We start from the raw sequence: 9,699 nt of genomic DNA, 5'->3' as shown, positions 1-9,699 counted from the left end.
ACAGGACTCTGCATCTTCACTCTTTCCTAACAACCCTAAACATAACCCTAACCGCAACAAGAAGCTGAACCCGAGTTAGACCCGAAAAAACACGTACGGTGCCACTTTCTGCCATCAAAAAGTGCTCTCAGCGGAAGCCTTTGGGTACACCTGAACTCCCTGGGGGAGCCTTTACGCAACCCCACACTCAACAGGACTCTGCGTCTTCACTCTTTCCTAACAACCCTAAACATAACCCTAACCGCAACAAGAAGCTGAACCCGAGTTAGACCCGAAAAAACAAGTACGGTGCCACTTTCTGCCATCAAAACGTGCTCTCAGCGGAAGCCTTTGGGTACACCTGAACTCCCTGGGGGAGCCTTTACGCAACCCCACACTCAACAGGACTCTGCGTCTTCACTCTTTCCTAACAACCCTAAACATAACCCTAACCGCAACAAGAAGCTGAACCCGAGTTAGACCCGAAAAAACACGTACGGTGCCACTTTCTGCCATCAAAAAGTGCTCTCAGCGGAAGCCTTTGGGTACACCTGAACTCCCTGGGGGAGCCTTTATGCAACCCCACACTCAACAGGACTCTGCGTCTTCACTCTTTCCTAACAACCCTAAACATAACCCTTACCGCAACAAGAAGCTGAACCCGAGTTAGACCCGAAAAAACACGTACGGTGCCACTTTCTGCCATCAAAAAGTGCTCTCAGCGGAAGCCTTTGGGTACACCTGAACTCCCTGGGAGAGCCTTTACGCAATCCAACACTCAACAGGACTCTGCGTCTTCACTCTTTCCTAACAACCCTAAACATAACCCTAACCCCAACAAGAAGCTGAACCCGAGTTAGACCCGAAAAAAAACGTACGGTGCCACTTTCTGCCATCAAAAAGTGCTCTCAGCGGAAGCCTTTGGGTACACCTGAACTCCCTGGGGGAGCCTTTACGCAACCCCACACTCAACAGGACTCTGCGTCTTCACTCTTTCCTAACAACCCTAAACATAACCCTAACCGCAACAAGAAGCTGAACCCGAGTTAGACCCGAAAAAACACGTACGGTGCCACTTTCTGCCATCAAAAAGTGCTCTCAGCGGAAGCCTTTGGCTACACCTGAACTCCCTGGGGGAGCCTTTACGCAACCCCACACTCAACAGGACTCTGCGTCTTCACTCTTTCCTAACAACCCTAAACATAACCCTAACCGCAACAAGAAGCTGAACCCGAGTTAGACCCGAAAAAACACGGACAGTGCCACTTTATGCCATCAAAAAGTGCTCTCAGCGGAAGCCTTTGGGTACACCTGAACTCCCTGGGGGAGCCTTTACGCAACCCCACACTCAACAGGACTCTGCGTCTTCACTCTTTCCTAACAACCCTAAACATAACCCTAACCGCAACAAGAAGCTGAACCCGAGTTAGACCCGAAAAAACACGTACGGTGCCACTTTCTGCCATCAAAAAGTGCTCTCAGCGGAAGCCTTTGGGTACACCTGAACTCCCTGGGGGAGCCTTTACGCAACCCCACACTCAACAGGACTCTGCGTCTTCACTCTTTCCTAACAACCCTAAACATAACCCTAACCGCAACAAGAAGCTGAACCCGAGTTAGACCCGAAAAAACACGTACGGTGCCACTTTCTGCCATCAAAAAGTGCTCTCAGCGGAAGCCTTTGGGTACACCTGAACTCCCTGGGGGAGCCTTTACGCAACCCCACACTCAACAGGACTCTGCGTCTTCACTCTTTCCTAACAACCCTAAACATAACCCTAACCGCAACAAGAAGCTGAACCCGAGTTAGACCCGAAAAAACACGTACGGTGCCACTTTATGCCATCAAAAAGTGCTCTCAGCGGAAGCCTTTGGGTACACCTGAACTCCCTGGGGGAGCCTTTACGCAACCCCACACTCAACAGGACTCTGTGTCTTCACTCTTTCCTAACAACCCTAAACATAACCCTAACCGCAACAAGAAGCTGAACCCGAGTTAGACCCGAAAAAACACGGACAGTGTCACTTTCTGCCATCAAAAAGTGCTCTCAACGGAAGCCTTTGGGTACACCTGAACTCCCTGGGGGAGACTTTACGCAACCCCACACTCAACAGGACTCTGCGCCTTCACTCTTTCCTAACAACCCTAAACATAACCCTAACCGCAACAAGAAGCTGAACCCGAGTTAGACCCGAAAAAACACGTACGGTGCCACTTTCTGCCATCAAAAAGTGCTCTCAACGGAAGCCTTTGGGTACACCTGAACTCCCTGGGCGAGCCTTTACGGAACGCCACACTCAACAGGACTCTGCGTCTTCACTCTTTCCTAACAACCCTAAACAGAACCCTAACCGCAACAAGAAGCTGAACCCGAGTTAGACCCGAAAAAACACGTACGGTGCCACTTTCTGCCATCAAAAAGTGCTCTCAGCGGAAGCCTTTGGGTACACCTGAACTCCCTGGGGGAGCCTTTACGCAACCCCACACTCAACAGGACTCTGCGTCTTCACTCTTTCCAAACAACCCTAAACATAACCCTAACCGCAACAAGAAGCTGAACCCGAGTTAACCCGAAAATAAACGGACGGTGCCACTTTCTGCCATCAAAAAGTGCTCTCAGCGGAAGCTTTTGGGTACACCTGAACTCCCTGGGGGAGCCTTTACGCAACCCCACACTCAACAGGACTCTGCATCTTCACTCTTTCCTAACAACCCTAAACATAACCCTAACCGGAACAAGAAGCTGAACCCGAGTTAGACCCGAAAAAACACGTACGGTGCCACTTTCTGCCATCAAAAAGTGCTCTCAGCGGAAGCCTTTGGGTACACCTGAACTCCCTGGGGGAGCCTTTACGCAACCCCACACTCAACAGGACTCTGCGTCTTCACTCTTTCCTAACAACCCTAAACATAACCCTAACCGCAACAAGAAGCTGAACCCGAGTTAGACCCGAAAAAACACGGACGGTGCCACTTTCTGCCATCAAAAAGTGCTCTCAGCGGAAGCCTTTGGGTACACCTGAACTCCCTGGGGGAGCCTTTACGCAACCCCACACTCAACAGGACTCTGCGTCTTCACTCTTTCCAAACAACCCTAAACATAACCCTAACCGCAACAAGAAGCTGAACCCGAGTTAACCCGAAAAAACACGGACGGTGCCACTTTCTGCCATCAAAAAGTGCTCTCAGCGGAAGCTTTTGGGTACACCTGAACTCCCTGGGGGAGCCTTTACGCAACCCCACACTCAACAGGACTCTGCATCTTCACTCTTTCCTAACAACCCTAAACATAACCCTAACCGGAACAAGAAGCTGAACCCGAGTTAGACCCGAAAAAACACGTACGGTGCCACTTTCTGCCATCAAAAAGTGCTCTCAGCGGAAGCCTTTGGGTACACCTGAACTCCCTGGGGGAGCCTTTACGCAACCCCACACTCAACAGGACTCTGTGTCTTCACTCTTTCCTAACAACCCTAAACATAACCCTAACCGGAACAAGAAGCTGAACCCGAGTTAGACCCGAAAAAACACGTACGGTGCCACTTTCTGCCATCAAAAAGTGCTCTCAGCGGAAGCCTTTGGGTACACCTGAACTCCCTGGGGGAGCCTTTACGCAACCCCACACTCAACAGGACTCTGCGTCTTCACTCTTTCCTAACAACCCTAAACATAACCCTAACCGCAACAGAAGCTGAACCCGAGTTAGACCCGAAAAAACACGTACGGTGCCACTTTCTGCCATCAAAAAGTGCTCTCAGCGGAAGCCTTTGGGTACACCTGAACTCCCTGGGGGAGCCTTTACGCAACCCCACACTCAACAGGACTCTGCGTCTTCACTCTTTCCTAACAACCCTAAACATAACCCTAACCGCAACAAGAAGCTGAACCCGAGTTAGACCCGAAAAAACACGGACGGTGCCACTTTCTGCCATCAAAAAGTGCTCTCAGCGGAAGCCTTTGGGTACACCTGAACTCCCTGGGGGAGCCTTTACGCAACCCCACACTCAACAGGACTCTGCGTCTTCACTCTTTCCTAACAACCCTAAACATAACCCTAACCGCAACAAGAAGCTGAACCCGAGTTAGACCCGAAAAAACACGGACGGTGCCACTTTCTGCCATCAAAAAGTGCTCTCAGCGGAAGCCTTTGGGTACACCTGAACTCCCTGGGGGAGCCTTTACGCAACCCCACACTCAACAGGACTCTGCGTCTTCACTCTTTCCTAACAACCCTAAACATAACCCTAACCGCAACAAGAAGCTGAACCCGAGTTAGACCCGAAAAAACACGTACGGTGCCACTTTCTGCCATCAAAAAGTGCTCTCAGCGGAAGCCTTTGGGTACACCTGAACTCCCTGGGGGAGCCTTTACGCAACCCCACACTCAACAGGACTCTGCGTCTTCACTCTTTCCTAACAACCCTAAACATAACCCTAACCGCAACAAGAAGCTGAACCCGAGTTAGACCCGAAAAAACACGGACGGTGCCACTTTCTGCCATCAAAAAGTGCTCTCAGCGGAAGCCTTTGGGTACACCTGAACTCCCTGGGGGAGCCTTTACGCAACCCCACACTCAACAGGACTCTGCGTCTTCACTCTTTCCTAACAACCCTAAACATAACCCTAACCGCAACAAGAAGCTGAACCCGAGTTAGACCCGAAAAAACACGTACGGTGCCACTTTCTGCCATCAAAAAGTGCTCTCAGCGGAAGCCTTTGGCTACACCTGAACTCCCTGGGGGAGCCTTTACGCAACCCCACACTCAACAGGACTCTGCGTCTTCACTCTTTCCTAACAACCCTAAACATAACCCTAACCGCAACAAGAAGCTGAACCCGAGTTACACCCGAAAAAAAACGTACGGTGCCACTTTCTGCCATCAAAAAGTGCTCTCAGCGGAAGCCTTTGGGTACACCTGAACTCCCTGGGGGAGCCTTTACGCAACCCCACACTCAACAGGACTCTGCGTCTTCACTCTTTCCTAACAACCCTAAACATAACCCTAACCGCAACAAGAAGCTGAACCCGAGTTAGACCCGAAAAAACACGTACGGTGCCACTTTCTGCCATCAAAAAGTGCTCTCAGCGGAAGCCTTTGGCTACACCTGAACTCCCTGGGGGAGCCTTTACGCAACCCCACACTCAACAGGACTCTGCGTCTTCACTCTTTCCTAACAACCCTAAACATAACCCTAACCGCAACAAGAAGCTGAACCCGAGTTAGACCCGAAAAAACACGTACGGTGCCACTTTCTGCCATCAAAAAGTGCTCTCAGCGGAAGCCTTTGGGTACACCTGAACTCCCTGGGGGAGCCTTTACGCAACCCCACACTCAACAGGACTCTGCGTCTTCACTCTTTCCTAACAACCCTAAACATAACCCTAACCGCAACAAGAAGCTGAACCCGAGTTAAACCGAAAAAACACGGACGGTGCCACTTTCTGCCATCAAAAAGTGCTCTCAGCGGAAGCTTTTGGGTACACCTGAACTCCCTGGGGGAGCCTTTACGCAACCCCACACTCAACAGGACTCTGCATCTTCACTCTTTCCTAACAACCCTAAACATAACCCTAACCGCAACAAGAAGCTGAACCCGAGTTAGACCCGAAAAAACACGTACGGTGCCACTTTCTGCCATCAAAAAGTGCTCTCAGCGGAAGCCTTTGGGTACACCTGAACTCCCTGGGGGAGCCTTTACGCAACCCCACACTCAACAGGACTCTGTGTCTTCACTCTTTCCTAACAACCCTAAACATAACCCTAACCGCAACAAGAAGCTGAACCCGAGTTAGACCCGAAAAAACACGTACGGTGCCACTTTCTGCCATCAAAAAGTGCTCTCAGTGGAAGCCTTTGGGTACACCTGAACTCCCTGGGGGAGCCTTTACGCAACCCCACACTCAACAGGACTCTGCGTCTTCACTCTTTCCTAACAACCCTAAACATAACCCTAACCGCAACAGAAGCTGAACCCGAGTTAGACCCGAAAAAACACGGACGGTGCCACTTTATGCCATCAAAAAGTGCTCTCAGCGGAAGCCTTTGGGTACACCTGAACTCCCTGAGGGAGCCTTTACGCAACCCCACACTCAACAGGACTCTGCGTCTTCACTCTTTCCTAACAACCCTAAACATAACCCTAACCGCAACAAGAAGCTGAACCCGAGTTAGACCCGAAAAAACACGTACGGTGCCACTTTCTGCCATCAAAAAGTGCTCTCAGCGGAAGCCTTTGGGTACACCTGAACTCCCTGGGGGAGCCTTTACGCAACCCCACACTCAACAGGACTCTGCGTCTTCACTCTTTCCTAACAACCCTAAACATAACCCTAACCGCAACAAGAAGCTGAACCCGAGTTAGACCCGAAAAAACACGTACGGTGCCACTTTATGCCATCAAAAAGTGCTCTCAGCGGAAGCCTTTGGGTACACCTGAACTCCCTGGGGGAGCCTTTATGCAACCCCACACTCAACAGGACTCTGCGTCTTCACTCTTTCCTAACAACCCTAAACATAACCCTAACCGCAACAAGAAGCTGAACCCGAGTTAGACCCGAAAAAACACGTACGGTGCCACTTTCTGCCATCAAAAAGTGCTCTCAGCGGAAGCCTTTGGGTACACCTGAACTCCCTGGGGGAGCCTTTACGCAACCCCACACTCAACAGGACTCTGCGTCTTCACTCTTTCCTAACAACCCTAAACATAACCCTAACCGCAACAAGAAGCTGAACCCGAGTTAGACCCGAAAAAACACGGACGGTGCCACTTTATGCCATCAAAAAGTGCTCTCAGCGGAAGCCTTTGGGTACACCTGAACTCCCTGGGGGAGCCTTTACGCAACCCCACACTCAACAGGACTCTGCGTCTTCACTCTTTCCTAACAACCCTAAACATAACCCTAACCGCAACAAGAAGCTGAACCCGAGTTAACCCGAAAAAACACGGACGGTGCCACTTTCTGCCATCAAAAAGTGCTCTCAGCGGAAGCTTTTGGGTACACCTGAACTCCCTGGGGGAGCCTTTACGCAACCCCACACTCAACAGGACTCTGCATCTTCACTCTTTCCTAACAACCCTAAACATAACCCTAACCGCAACAAGAAGCTGAACCCGAGTTAGACCCGAAAAAACACGTACGGTGCCACTTTCTGCCATCAAAAAGTGCTCTCAGCGGAAGCCTTTGGGTACACCTGAACTCCCTGGGGGAGCCTTTACGCAACCCCACACTCAACAGGACTCTGTGTCTTCACTCTTTCCTAACAACCCTAAACATAACCCTAACCGCAACAAGAAGCTGAACCCGAGTTAGACCCGAAAAAACACGTACGGTGCCACTTTCTGCCATCAAAAAGTGCTCTCAGTGGAAGCCTTTGGGTACACCTGAACTCCCTGGGGGAGCCTTTACGCAACCCCACACTCAACAGGACTCTGCGTCTTCACTCTTTCCTAACAACCCTAAACATAACCCTAACCGCAACAGAAGCTGAACCCGAGTTAGACCCGAAAAAACACGGACGGTGCCACTTTATGCCATCAAAAAGTGCTCTCAGCGGAAGCCTTTGGGTACACCTGAACTCCCTGAGGGAGCCTTTACGCAACCCCACACTCAACAGGACTCTGCGTCTTCACTCTTTCCTAACAACCCTAAACATAACCCTAACCGCAACAAGAAGCTGAACCCGAGTTAGACCCGAAAAAACACGTACGGTGCCACTTTCTGCCATCAAAAAGTGCTCTCAGCGGAAGCCTTTGGGTACACCTGAACTCCCTGGGGGAGCCTTTACGCAACCCCACACTCAACAGGACTCTGCGTCTTCACTCTTTCCTAACAACCCTAAACATAACCCTAACCGCAACAAGAAGCTGAACCCGAGTTAGACCCGAAAAAACACGGACGGTGCCACTTTATGCCATCAAAAAGTGCTCTCAGCGGAAGCCTTTGGGTACACCTGAACTCCCTGGGGGAGCCTTTATGCAACCCCACACTCAACAGGACTCTGCGTCTTCACTCTTTCCTAACAACCCTAAACATAACCCTAACCGCAACAAGAAGCTGAACCCGAGTTAGACCCGAAAAAACACGTACGGTGCCACTTTCTGCCATCAAAAAGTGCTCTCAGCGGAAGCCTTTGGGTACACCTGAACTCCCTGGGGGAGCCTTTACGCAACCCCACACTCAACAGGACTCTGCGTCTTCACTCTTTCCTAACAACCCTAAACATAACCCTAACCGCAACAAGAAGCTGAACCCGAGTTAGACCCGAAAAAACACGGACGGTGCCACTTTATGCCATCAAAAAGTGCTCTCAGCGGAAGCCTTTGGGTACACCTGAACTCCCTGGGGGAGCCTTTACGCAACCCCACACTCAACAGGACTCTGCGTCTTCACTCTTTCCTAACAACCCTAAACATAACCCTAACCGCAACAAGAAGCTGAACCCGAGTTAGACCCGAAAAAACACGTACGGTGCCACTTTCTGCCATCAAAAAGTGCTCTCAGCGGAAGCCTTTGGGTACACCTGAACTCCCTGGGGGAGCCTTTACGCAACCCCACACTCAACAGGACTCTGCGTCTTCACTCTTTCCTAACAACCCTAAACATAACCCTAACCGGAACAAGAAGCTGAACCCGGGTTAGACCCGAAAAAACACGTACGGTGCCACTTTCTGCCATCAAAAAGTGCTCTCAGCGGAACCCTTTGGGAACACCTGAACTCCCTGGGGGAGCCTTTACGCAACCCCACACTCAACAGGACTCTGCGTCTTCACTCTTTCCTAACAACCCTAAACATAACCCTAACCGCAACAAGAAGCTGAACCCGAGTTAGACCCGAAAAAACACGTACGGTGCCACTTTATGCCATCAAAAAGTGCTCTCAGCGGAAGCCTTTGGGTACACCTGAACTCCCTGGGGGAGCCTTTACGCAACCCCACACTCAACAGGACTCTGGTGTCTTCACTTTTTGCTAACAACCCTAAACATAACCCTAACCGCAACAAGAAGCTGAACCCGAGTTAGACCCGAAAAAACACGGACAGTGTCACTTTCTGCCATCAAAAAGTGCTCTCAACGGAAGCCTTTGGGTACACCTGAACTCCCTGGGGGAGACTTTACGCAACCCCACACTCAACAGGACTCTGCGCCTTCACTCTTTCCTAACAACCCTAAACATAACCCTAACCGCAACAAGAAGCTGAACCCGAGTTAGACCCGAAAAAAAACGTACGGTGCCACTTTCTGCCATCAAAAAGTGCTCTCAACGGAAGCCTTTGGGTACACCTGAACTCCCTGGGCGAGCCTTTACGGAACGCCACACTCAACAGGACTCTGCGTCTTCACTCTTTCCTAACAACCCTAAACATAACCCTAACCGCAACAAGAAGCTGAACCCGAGTTAGACCCGAAAAAACACGTACGGTGCCACTTTCTGCCATCAAAAAGTGCTCTCAGCGGAAGCCTTTGGGTACACCTGAACTCCCTGGGGGAGCCTTTACGCAACCCCACACTCAACAGGACTCTGTGTCTTCACTCTTTCCTAACAACCCTAAACATAACCCTAACCGCAACAAGAAGCTGAACCCGAGTTAGACCCGAAAAAACAGGGACAGTGTCACTTTCTGCCATCAAAAAGTGCTCTCAACGGAAGCCTTTGGGTACACCTGAACTCCCTGGGGGAGACTTTACGCAACCCCACACTCAACAGGACTCTGCGCC

This window comes from Anser brachyrhynchus, assembly GCF_964034855.1.
Source record: "Anser brachyrhynchus genome assembly, chromosome: 27".
NCBI lineage: Eukaryota > Metazoa > Chordata > Aves > Anseriformes > Anatidae > Anser > Anser brachyrhynchus.
The sequence above is the reverse complement of the archived record's forward strand: the minus strand, read 5'-3'. Positions refer to the sequence as shown.